At 38.0% G+C, this 12,019-nt stretch overlaps 1 protein-coding gene across 17 annotated transcripts in view; it reads right to left on the reverse strand.

Moving 5' to 3' along the window:
* Nucleotides 1-12,019, reverse strand: part of RREB1 (ras responsive element binding protein 1) — a 171,848-nt gene that overhangs the window by 75,835 nt on the left and 83,994 nt on the right. For 10 of the 17 annotated variants that reach the window (XM_087961270.1, XM_087961257.1, XM_087961271.1 and 7 more), the window contains one exon: nucleotides 4,572-4,648. The exons of 3 other annotated variants lie outside the window; for them this stretch is intronic. The gene's annotated coding sequence lies outside the window, so the exon portion shown is untranslated. Of the gene's footprint in view, nucleotides 1-4,213; nucleotides 4,361-4,571; nucleotides 4,649-12,019 lie in introns of all 17 variants that reach the window. 4 more of the 17 variants (XM_087961259.1, XM_087961256.1, XM_087961261.1 and 1 more) reach the window with 1 other exon arrangement.

The raw sequence follows: 12,019 nt of genomic DNA on the forward strand, positions 1-12,019 counted from the left end.
TGAAAAAAAGGCCCTTGGAGACGAGGCATGATTTAAATAACAACAGTACAAAAAAGACAAAATTAAATTAAACCAAGCCTTGCTATTTCTCATTCAGTCTCAACAGGAAGAAACTTGCTAAATTTGTTTCCTCTGTTGGGATTAAAAAAAAAAAAAAACCTGAGGAAAGAGGTAAATTACCTAAGTGAACACCAGACTTTTATACTAACCATAATCCTATATACACACACACACACGCACACCCAGTATATATATTTCCTCATAAGTAGGTCACGTTAGAGTTCATGTGACTTACTCCCAAAAGCATATTCACAGAACTACAGACTCATTAATATAAATTAAATTTTTCCACCCTGAGCCCATTTCCGAAGATCATGGCCCACTTTCTTTGTTTCCCTGCTTTTAAAAAAAAATTAAAAGCCCCAACTATAATTTATCTCATACTGCCTTCCCCATGAAGTATATGTTAGATTAAAAAATAGCAAGACGGGTATGCATGATTGTATGTAAAAATCCATCGTTCTCAATATCTGGTCAATATTTGCCAGAGAACACAAAGATGATTGGAGGTTATAATCCAACAATGGAGGATACACAGATAGGGTAAGTCCTCCAATAGAAAGAGGCAAGAAGTAACAGGATTATAGTAAGGCCCAGTTATTCCTCTAATTATGCCCTCTATCCTTGCTTAATAATGGTGATAAAAGTTCCAAATCTGTACAAATTAGGCCAACGAAAACACTGTTAACATTTCCAACTCTATTATTGTTAAGGCACCCAAAGCAGGAAAGTATTTCACAAAGGATGTTTAACATAACTATTTAAAGATGAGTTGGGTTGAAAGAGAGGGACTGGTCCAAAGTCACCTAGCCAACTTTCATGTCTAAAGCAGAATTAAAACTCCAAGTTTCCTGGTTTCCAGTCTAGTGCATTAATCACTAGACCAAATTGGCCTATTAGTAGTAATTAACATGTACATAATTATGTAATAATATTAATATTGTATTAATAATAATGCTAATTGGTTAGGTTTGCAGATTAAACTATTGCTTGGCTTATTTTCCCAAATACTAAATTATTAACCAACTTTTACAAACCAGATTTTAGCTTAGAGTAATATGTGAATCTAATCAAGCCATGTGACATCACTGTGTGTGTGTGTGTGTGTGTGTGTGTGTGTGTGTGTGTTTGTTTGTTTGTTCTCCTATAACTATTCTTACTTACTTAGCAATGTACAAACCTGCCACGATCTGTGACTAAAATGATTATGCTATAAAGACCTCCAGATTTTCTCAATACTTGAGAAGTGAGACCAAAGTGTGACCATTCACATTTTTTTTAACAACACTTGTGGCATCGTGATTGAGCTCTTTGCTGCAATCTTTATTTGTCTGCTCATGTGTGTCCTTGAAGTCCTATTTAATAAACTTGATTATAAGAAGCAGAGATTCTGGCTACACATCTTAGTGCAATCAATGTTTTCATTTAATATTGCAATTGATTGGAAGTTCATTGCCAGGTTCCTGTTCCTTATTATTCTGTTTGTAGTACATTTAGTTAAACATCATGTTATGTTGGATGCTGAATAGTGATGATGGGATACAGGTTAGAAAAGTGTGAAATTCATACCATCGGACTAACACTATTGCTATTCCAGCAATTGTCTTGGAAAAGAAGCACAGAGAAATGAATTAACTGTCATACAAATTCACACCGTATCTAGACTTTAGACACAAGAATAACCTTTTTGCTGGCTGAAATTAAGCATTTCAAGAAGGGAATAAGTAAACAATTTCATATTGAACATATACTTCAACATCTTGATAATAGCTTGTGTGGGAGATATTTTATGTTTTGATGTTTTGAAAGAGCAAATTCATGTTCCCCTCCTTTTATAAAATTAAAAAAAAAAATACTGACCAGGTTTGATTAATGTATTGATGTATTTGATTAATGTATTTATGGTTTATGAGGTAGTCCTTGACTTACAACCACAAATGAGCCAAAAATTTCTGGTACTAAGTGAGTCAGACATTAAGTGAATTTTGTCCCATTTTACGACTTTTCTTGCCACAATTGTTAAGCAAATCACTGCGGTTGATAAGTTAGTTACAGAGTTGTTCAGTGAATCTGGATTCCCAATTGACTTTGCTTGTCAGAAAGTCACATATGCTGATCACATGATCCTGGGACATGCAACCGAATCAGTTGCCAAGAGTTTGAATTTTGATCATGTGACTATGGGGATGTAGCAATGGTTGTGTGAAAAACGGTCATAAGTCCCTTTTTTCAGTGCCGTTGTAACTTTGAATGGTCAATAGGTGAACTGTTGTAAGTCAAGGACTACCTGTATTGACGTATCATTTTTATCTGATCAGCACTCAGTAGTCTCAGATGCTGAGGCTGTTTTGTCTCATACATCACGAGCCAATCAGTGCAACTGAAATAGTTCGGGTTATTTCTATTTATTGCTTCCATATGTTTGCATAAACCATATTGTACATTGAAGCATATTGCATCCTTTCTTGAAAAAAAAATTTCTGTTTGTTTGTTTGGCTCATCTATGAGCATTGTTATTTTATTCAACCAACTTTAAACCAGAGGAGGGAAGAGAAATGCCTAGTGTACAATCTCAGGAACCCAAGAAAACCCTGAGTAAAGCGCTTTTTCACACAAACAATTTTACTAGCATTTGTTCTACAGTTCTGCTACTTCTTCCCACCTGGTTTTAAAAAAAAATATGGGAAAACCAATCGCTGAATTCTGTCCACAGTCAATGGGAAGGTGGTGTGCTAATAAATGTCCCATTCAGGAGAAAATGTTGACCTTTGATAAAAGAGAGAGGAGCTTTTCCTCATAAAGCTTCACAATAGCCAAGACATTGTTGACCAGAGAGGGAAAGTATGTGCAAATGGAAGATTCCATTACTCCAATTATACATAAAAGACTTCACGGCTATACAGGAGTTGGAAGTGAACCTACCCCTTAGAGAATGTACAGGTAGTCCTCAACTTATGACCACAATTGAGCCCAAAGTTTCTGTTGCTAAGTGAGATATTTGTTAAGTGAGTTTTGCCTCCATTTTACGACCTTTCTTGCCACATTCGTTAAGTGAATCTTTGCCGTTTTTAAGTTAGTAACACGGTTGTTAAGTGAATCTGGCTTTCCCGTTGATTTTGCTTGTCAGAAGGTGATCACATGACCCCACGTCACTGCAATCATCATAAATGTAAGTTGGTGGCCAAACGCCTAAATTTTGATTGTGTGACCAGGGGGGTTATTGGAAAGTGTGAAAAATGGTCATGTCACTTTTTTCAGTGCTGTTGTAACTCTGAATGGTCACTAAATGAACTATTATAAGCAGGGGGCTACCTGTATATAGTCAAGAGGAATAATATTGATGAATATATTGAATTATTGATGATATATTACTTTTGGATCATTGGACTGAGAATTTATATGGCCAATATATCAGCAATAGCACTTAGACTTATATACCACTTTACAGTGCTTTACAGTGCTCTCTAAGCGGTTTACAGAGTCGGCATATTGCCCCCAACAATCTGGGTCCTCATTTTACCCACCTTGGAAGGAATAGAAAGCTGAGTCAACCTTGAGCCTTGTGGGACTTGAACTGCCAAATTGTAGGCAGCTGGCTGCAGAAGTAGCTTGTAGCACTGCACTCTAACCACTGCACCACAGAGGCTCCTTATTCCTTATATTGATAGTATATTACTTCTGGCTTGATGGGGATTGAGAATTTGGGACTCACCTTGTGTAGGGAATGGGACAACTTGCTGCAGCCAGCTCATCATGGCCAACTCATCGCAGCTAACTCATTGCAGTCAACTCACTGTGGGACAACTTGTCATGGCCAACTTGCCATGGGACAACTCTCTGTGGGACCATGTAACAATTCTATCTACTTATTTAAAATAAACAAAAAATATTTTAATTTTAATTCATATTTCATCCTGTCCCTTCTTTTGCATCCTTTCTTTAATGATTCTAAACCACCATTTCTTTGTATTAATGTAACTCTTGAATGCAGCGAGTTGTCCTGTGGCGAGATAGCCATGGCGAGTTGTCCTGCAGCAAAAGTTGGCCTTGGCAACTCATGCAAGTTGGCCGTGGTGAATTGTCACAAACTCCCCTGTACAGGTTTGAATTCTTCCATCTGGTGCCCTCTAGAAGAATTAGGGCTATCTCTCGCCTTATACTTGCTGGCAATTATGTGTGTTTTCACAATAAGTCTTGCTTAGTCATGTTGCTTTAGAAGTTAATCCATGGAAATCGCTTCTCCATCCATTCACACACACTCCCAATCCCTTCTCTTCTCTATTTCTGTTTTTGGTGATCCCTGGCAGCACAAAAATAGGCTTTCTTTCCGGAAGTACAAGTCAAGCCCCTCCCTTCCCACCTGAACCCAAGCAGCAATCACTCAGCAGCCTGGGTTGCCTCCACATTCTGCTGATATCTGAGGATTAAGGATAACATCAGACAGTGATACAGGCACTTAAAAAGGGGGGGGGATGGGGGATGAGAAAGAAGCCATGTTGATCCAAACTAACCTTTAAAATGTGAATTCTGAAGTTGCTGGTGTAAGCTGGTGATGTCAGCACAAATGAAGGATTAGTACAAAAACTGCCTAGAAAAGAGAAAATGAAAAAGATAAGGGTCTTCCACAATTGTTTTTTTAATTGTATTACATGTCTGCCACTCCTTTGTCAGTGGATGATTTGATATGTTTTTTTTTTTTAATACACAGAATTGTAGAAAAATTAAATTGATTTGTTTTAATTTAGTCTTGGCAAACCTCTCAGAATAAAGCCTGCAGGAAGCTGACACCTGTCTTAGAACCACACATAATGTTTATGATTTTCTATTAACCCTCCCAAAAAATATCAGCTACCAGAGTTCATACTTTGAAATCTGCAACAGCAATTTGTAAAGCTTAGACCCATATAAGGATGTAATAATATACAAGCACTACATATATTTGGAGAAAACTGAACAGCTAACAGCCTTTGGGGCAGACCTTCAATGTGATGGAAAACAAAACTTGATAATCTAAGCCAAGAAAAATTAAGAAATATTAGTGCCTGGTACTTGGTGCATCGTTTTTGTACCAGCAGAGTACAAGCAAAACATACAAAGTATTTTTCACTGACATGATAAATTTACCAGTAACTTGGATCATAAGAGGCTTTACAAATTAAACCCCACACTGCACCTCTGAAATTCAGAAATTTTCATTATCTTCAAGATACGTTTTTCCAAAAATGTCAGCACATGAACTTGAAAGATAACCAAATGATAGCATCACATCCCTGTTCTTATTGATTTTAAAGAAAAATAGTATCTGGTTTATTCATTTTGAACCATGTTATGCCATTCCCTCAAAGGAGCTCATAAATCGATGAATATTTCTGATGCACACCATCAGCCTAGGTTTCCATGACATTAACCTGACTGAATTAGATTAGCCTTTTTTAAAAAATTGGAAATTCTAAGTTAAATAGTAAAACTGTTGATTCCCTCATTTATAGATGATGGTAGAAAATGTAGTCCGCGGGTGTCAAACTCGCTGCTTCACATTGCCAACACGTGACGTTTTGTGACGTTTTTCCCATTCATGGAGCTGGCTGGGTGTGGCCTGCATATGATGCATACAGCCCACGGGCTGCAGTTTGACATCCCTGGTATAGTCCAATACATTTAAAGAGAACACTGTTTCCAAAACAAAAGTTCTACTACCAATGATCCCTTAAATCAAAGAGATAAAAAATGAACATTAAGACCTTATATATGCAATGCCAGTCCAAATTACTCAGTATCAGAGTCCCTCCCTTGAGTCCATAAAGGAAAGCTGCTTCCACTCAACATGTTGCTTCACAGCCTGTATTGTTCAATCAGCTGTCAGACTTATCTTTATCTGCTAAGAGAATGCCAGAAAATAAGGGTTTGGCCCATTTCAGCCTGCTTTTAAGAACATGTCGAGGCAAACTAGAAATCAAGGTTTTCAAAGAGAGATAGTTTGTAGGGTTGCTAGCAGCATCATGGACTGCACAAGTTAGAACAGCACTAGAATTTCAAATGCACACACCACTACTTCAGGCAACAACTTATCAAAGTCAAACACTCTGTTCTCCTAGTCCTTTTCACTCCAGACTTCAGCAATTAATATAAAAGAACTTGCTTTCCTAACACATGATATTGTTCCTTTGGTGTAATCACATGCAGACTTATCCCCTTTAACTTTAAGGCAAAACACTGCCATTGCCTCTTTCTTTGAAAAGAAACAATTCCTTGGATTAAGTTTGCTTACAAATGTTTACATGCTTTACAAAGGCTTTTAGTGAACACACCATTTTGGGATTTAATTCTAAGGCTTCCTGGTTTCCTGAAGCAAAAACCAATATACAGCCTTTTTTTTTTTTGCTGCATAAAGTATTTGCAACTTTTTGTCACTGCTCCTTAGCAACATTTGCTTACTATCCTGAAGCACATCTATTTTTTGCTGTTGTTTACATAATGCTATTTTCTCAGTAGGCAAATCCGATGTCAAAAATGCTAATCCAGAACAGATTCCTTAACGGTTTATTCCTTATCACTATTGCAGAGTTCCTCTTTGTCACTGCAAACCTACCTGGATTTATCTACAACCTCTTGAAGTTTGCAATACCAAAAAACAAAAAATTAACAGCAAGGGAAGGTTTGCAGCTGTTTTAGCCATTCAACTCTAACGACTGGAGTAGCAAGGGCAGTAAGAAAGAGTGAAGCCAAAAAAAAAGGGGAGGGGTGAAATGAAGTAAAGATGCAAATCGACAGGTCTCTAGCCAAATTTTCTTTACCGGACTGTTGAAGGTTACAATGTTCGAATAGCTAATTTTTCATCCCGAGATCATTCAACAATAATAGGAGCATATATACCAAAAGCTAAGATCAGGATGGTGAATGTTAACATTCCGTGTGTATGAGTGCATATTATATATCTACATTGCACAGAACTTACAAAGAGCTTATCTACAAAACAAGCTAAGTCAGAATCTTCATAACAATAGCATTTTCCAGCATTAGCTAGGATATACAGAAGGGGAAAAATTATATTTACTGCAATGTTTTATACTTGCAATGTGGCATTTGAGCAATCAAGGCCCGAAAATATTTTAGCAAACTTTGAAATAAAAAAAGGAAAATCTAACAAAAATAATTGTTTCCATGCCTGAAAATAATCTCTGTATCGAATGTACAGATTTGAAATAAGGATGCAATCTTTCTGTGATAGATGAACCAACTTTGAAATATTTCACATAATTCTAGAAAGAAAGAAAATAGCCAGACTACAGAATAGGGAACACAACAGCAGGATGAAGAACTATAACAGCGGTATCACGAGTCTAATTCTTATATAGTCATAGTTATATAGCTTTAAAAACACTGCACCCCAACTGTGAACAAACTGGGGCTTTCACGTCCCAGTTTGACCATCAATTGGTCATGCAAATGCCAAGAACTGGAACATAATGGACAGCCAAGGGACGATCAGTCTGGCTATTCTTACTAAGCCACAGTGGAAACTAAAGAAGCTGTAATGCCCTGATGAAGGAAAAGCTGCAATTCAGTGATGTCAGAAATCTTTCTGGACATTTGCTCCTTGCACCTGTTAACTAGGAGAAAGGCAGGGAATCTCCCTTCCCATCCCTGGCTTAGGAGCCTGGCAAGCAAGGGGGGGGGGAGGTTGACCTCTGACCTTCATAGCCAAAGATGCTTTCCTCCACAATTATACACCAAGCAACATGATAGAAGCATATTTACGGAGCCACTTACACATTAAGTTAAGGCATTTTTTTTCCTCACTAATTGACAGGGGAGGATTTAAAGCACAGACAACAGTGAGTTAACCAATCAGTGCTCACTTTTCCCTGCTTTTATGACCTTTAACCATCTTCCAAGATCTTTTTTGCCTATCTTTTCAACTGCAAATCTTTCTGCTGACAATCTTTTCAGGGATCCCCAAAGAGAAAACAACAAGGCTGCTTCTAATGTTTTCTGCATGCTATTCTAACTTGTGATTTTCTCCCGACTCCCCATCAAAAGCCTCTTTAAGCTCATTAACAATGCATAAACCTCACCACTCCCCCCCAAAAATAAAATCTCTCCAACCCAGGAACTACAAATAGCATCCAAATACAAATCAAGTGACCAATGGCTGACCACAAAGCTATTCATGTGGCAATAGTCAGTGGTCCAATTTTTGACTCACTTCAAAAACAAATATGGGACTGACTGGAATAAAGGAGAAAGTCAAGCCTCCCTAAGTTTGAAAGGAGAGACAGAACACATGAACTCAAGTTGTGAAAAACAAGAGGCTTTCAGTTATGAAGTTCAGCATCCTTCGGGGCATTTTCTTCCTCTTTTTTAAAAATATGTGTATTTTGGCATCCAATAAGAAGAATACAGCAGTTACCTTTTAGTAGACACTTCAATTCCCACTCTGCTTTGCTTTCCTCACACCAATTTAGAAATTCATTGCAATAAACAAGAGAAACACATTATGAAGTCAAAAGAGTTAGTAGCTCTTAGCCAATCCTGGCTGATCTCAGAAAATCTAAGAAGTGTGAAAACTAGTTGATGGTTCCATCTTGGAAACGGGGAGAATGTCCAAGATGGAAAACAACTGCAGAAGACGGAAATAGCAAATCATTTCCATGTTACAGGTAGCCCTTAATTTACAACCTCAATTGAGCCCAAAATTTCTGTTGTTAAGCGAGACATTTGTTAAGTGAGTTTCGCCCCATTTTACAACCTTTCTTGCAACCGTTGTTAAGTGAATCACTGCGAGTTAGTAACCTGGCTTCCCCATTGACTTTGCTTGTCAGAAGGTCACAAAAGGGGATTATATGACCCCGGGACACTGCAACGGTCACAAATATAGGTCAAATTCAGCAGTCTGAATTTTGATTACATGATCATGGGGATGCTGTAAAAGTCATAATTGTGAAAAACAGTCACAAGTCACATTTTTCTGTGCCGTTGTAACTTTGAATGGTCACTACATGAACTGTTGTAAGCTGAGGACTACACTGTATAATCATTATTACTTGGGCCAGGTTATTTGAGGGACCACCTTGCCCCAAAATACATTCACCCATCCCATCAAGTCCTGCAAGAGGTTCCATCAGCCAAAAAGCTTCACTTGGTGGGACCAAGGAAGAGAGCATGCAGCCCATGAAATGGCTGGTATAAGTTCGATTGCATTCTTCCCTGTCTTTTTTGTTATTATGTCTTTTATTTTTTTAACTGGATAAATTATACTGGTTATTTAGTTTTCTGCCCAGAGTTACGTGAGGCTATATATAAATTCAATAAACAAACAAACAAACCTGAGGGAAGTTTTCTCTCTAGCACCTAATGTAAACAAGGTAAACAACACTCTTACAAGGTCTAAACAGAAAATACCTGAGGATGCAAAGCAAGAAATAGCAGCATCAATAACAACCATTTGTTGGTGTTCCAGATATATCTTAGTTAAAGGGATGTCTCTGAAACCAGATTGGCTTGTTTAAATGAGTAGCAGCTCATTAAGAAGAAATTAATAAACCTCATTATGTCTTAAAATCAAGCCATTCCCAATTAACATTTGCTTTAAGAAAAAAAAAAAAGAGCCTAATCTAGGATTATGGCTTTTTAAAATCCTCCCCATCACATCTACCTTCCAGTGACACGGAATTATTTTTTTTTTTTTTTGGGAATTAAATGTGAGAATACTTTATTCTCTGTGTTTTTCCTTTTAACGGAGGCTGAGGAAAAATCCTGTGAAACTTTCAAGATAACCGAAGAAATTCATGATATAAAAATCGTCTCACTACATCCTCTTCTCCCCCCCCCGGTCCCCCGTCCCCCCAAGACCCAATGAATTCTGCTTGAAAGCAGCACTTGCAATCCTGGCTGCTCTTACTGACAGGATTAAGGGTCAAAGCTGCGAGACAGCTGCCACACAGTCATTTATTACTGAGCGCCATTCCTCTCAAGTCAAGAGCGAAACAGACCCTCTTATTTTCAGCTGTTTTATCCGTGGGGGTTTCTTTGCTTGGACGGCTTTAGTGACTAGGCGTCTCCTAAACAAATGCCTCTCCAATTTTTTTCTCCCATCCTCTTATCATCGGCATCATTTTGTCTTCAGCTCCCTGACATCACACTTCCAACATACACAGTGATCCAGTCTGCTGTCTCTTATTACAGACGTCTCCCACCTTTTGAAGATGAGTTTCACTGGGGAAAGAGTTTAAGATACCAGCAAGATATGCACAGCTTTATTTGCTTTTAATTACCTGAATAAATTTATCAAAATACCTTCTAATAAGCCAGTCTAACATTCTGGTCTCCGAAACAGCAAAAAGACGACTCATTAAGATGGGTAATTGCCACTCATCCTGTCCCCCTTCCCAACAATATGAAAAAGAGTCAAACCAATTGCCCATCACACACTGCACATACACAGTTGCGGCGTTGGCCACAGCCTAGCCACATGTCACAACAAAATGCATCTCCTTGCAATAAAAGTCATTAAGTTAAATGAGGCTCACTCCTAGGCCCAAGTTATTGCACCCTTTTTTAATATTAACTTAGTGGGAAATACTTGGAACTTAGGCCTTATGCTTCAAAGCCAGGGACAATCCCATGCCGAATTGGAGAGCTGGATTAGTGTGCTTGTGAGATCTTCATGGTCGAACTGGACTTCTCAGGATTTTAGAAAGCTAGCACAACTCTAGGGATGATTAACCTGAGCAAACTAGGGAAGTGGGATTGCCTGAAGGCTGACCGCAGATCACTCATGCTACACAATGTACAGAAGGCATAGTTCCAGCCTTTCTTTACTGTTTGAAGCTGAAGACCATGGGTTCAGTCTTCTCACTAATTCTGTGAGTCTCCTGTTACAGCGGTACCTCAGTACTCATCGTTAATTGGTTCTGGGAGGCCCAATCAGTACCAAAAGTGATGAGTACCAAACATTTTTTCCTGATAAGGAATAATGTAGTGAGTCATAAGGCAGCTGACACTGACAAGTTCTAGCTTGTACATTGAGTACTAAACAAACAATGAGTACCCGGACAAATTGTTCACGTCAAAATGCGTTAAGTACCAAATTCAATGAGTTTCATAGCAGTTGAGTACCAAGGTACCACTGTACAACCATAGGCAGGTGATATGGGAGGAAGCATCCCCAGAATACTCTCTCCATAGGAAGTGAGCTAAGTTACAGACTTCTACTTTGAAATAAACTAAACAAAGCTGGCATTTTTATGGTACCTGCACCTAATACAATGCATGCTGAACACCATAGGAATGCAACATATTGTTCCCTTAGCCTGATTGTTCAATTCAGTTAATCTACTTCTACAATCTCAGTGTGTCTAACAAGGCATATCTCAGCCTTCCGTAACCTGCTACCTCTCAGTTGTGCCGGTAATTCCCATCATATCGGAGACTTTGAGAAGTCTTAACAGCTTTCTTCTACTGTAAGCAATTTTGGCAAGCTTGGGAGTATTCTTTCAATTCTTTTCTTCTTTTTTAAAAAAGTTCAACATTAGAAGGCAATTCTTAATGATATGAACTCTTGTGCCATTTTTCCTCTCAGAGGCATAGGCTTTATAGCACGTAAAGTATTACCTAGAAATATCCTCAGTTCATTCAAACACAATTCCCAATGCATTGTTTTTTTTGAGAGTGCTGTTAAAAAATAAATCATTATTTGTAGAAAAATAACTTTTTAAAAACTGGCTTTTCAAGTAAGATACTCACCCAGGGATTTTTAGACAATGGTGCAAAAATTTTTTGGAAAATTCAATTCAGGCTTGTTTTGTTATAGCTTGTCTTCTTTATTTGAAGCCAAAAGGGGACCAAACCCAAACAGAACGTGTAGACTGGAGAGATCGTAAAAATATTTGTGGACTAAGCATTTTTGAGCATTTTTAAACATTTTTTTTTTTTGCCAGATTGGCTTTACAAGGTGCTA

This window comes from Notechis scutatus, chromosome 3 (genome assembly GCF_049901735.1).
Source record: "Notechis scutatus isolate UNSWTSFEM ecotype Mainland chromosome 3, rNotScu1.2, whole genome shotgun sequence".
NCBI classification, from domain to species: Eukaryota; Metazoa; Chordata; class Lepidosauria; order Squamata; family Elapidae; genus Notechis; species Notechis scutatus.